Here is a 1,339-nt window from a genome sequence, read left to right as displayed (position 1 = left end):
TTATTCGAACCTCAAGTGTTTTAGAATTCATATGGATTAATCCATTTCGCCTTGCCATGGATATAAAATCCTTGTGATTGAATATTCCTTCTCTTACACCCTTGAACTTATTCGGATTTATTCTTGTGTTAATTATCTCGCATTTATTAATATTAATCCACTTTCCCTTCATATATTTGTATCATCTGGGATTTATTCTAGTCAACCTCGAGCGGTTTGGATTTATTCAGTCCCTCTCGGGATTCACAATCCTTGGCCTGGTGTATTTGGATTTATTGCGATTAAATAGGCCTATCTCTCATGCCCTTGAATTTATTTGGATTTATTCTTGTTACCATTACTCTTTTCGGATTTATTAATATTGATTCACTTTCTCTTCATATATTTGTATCATGTGATATTTATTCTAGTCAAGCTCAAGCGTTTTTTTATTTATTGACACTAATCCACCTTCTATTATTCTATCACCTGGGATTTATTCTAGTCAACCTCAAGTGTTTTGGATTTATTATTAATCCATCCCATTTTTCTATCATGTGGGATTTATTTTAGTCAACCTCAAGTGTTTTGGATTTATTATTAATCCACCTTCGTTCATTGTATCATCTAGGATTTATTCTAGCCACCCTTATTGTGTTTTTGGTTTATTGACATTAATCTATCTACCATCATTGTATCATCTAGGATTTATTCTAGTCAACCTCAAATGCTTTTGATTTATTATTAATCCACCTCCCATTTTTCTATCATGTGGGATTTATTTTAGTCAACCTCAAGTGTTTTGGATTTATTATTAATCCACCTCCCATCATTGTATCATCTAGGATTTATTCTAGTCAACCTCAGGTATTTTTGATTTATTGATATCAATCCACCTTCCATCATTGTATCATCTGGATTTATTGATATTAATCCATCTTCCACCATTGTATCATGTGGGATTTATTCTAGTCAACCTCAAATGCTTTTGATATATTGATATTAATCCACCTTCCATCATTGTATCATGTGGGATTTATTCTAGTCAACCTCAAATGATTTTGATTTATTATTAATCCACCTTCCATCATTGTATCATCTAGGATTTATTCTAGTCAACCTCAAATGTTATAGGATTCGTCTGACTTAACCCTTTCTCGCCATCATATTTAATCCATCTGGGGATTTACAATCCTAGCCCCGATGTATTAGGATTTATTGCCCTCCTTTGTGCACAGGGGGAAAGAGGAAAAACCGTAGGACTCACAATATGCAAAACAATAAAACTTCTTAAACTGTCTGGTAATGCTTGTTACCCGGCCATAAATGCATCACTACCACAAGAATTATGGGCCAATTC

The sequence above is a fragment of the Palaemon carinicauda genome, chromosome 27, assembly GCF_036898095.1.
Source record: "Palaemon carinicauda isolate YSFRI2023 chromosome 27, ASM3689809v2, whole genome shotgun sequence".
Taxonomy (NCBI): domain Eukaryota; kingdom Metazoa; phylum Arthropoda; class Malacostraca; order Decapoda; family Palaemonidae; genus Palaemon; species Palaemon carinicauda.
Note: the sequence above shows the minus strand (reverse complement) of the source record.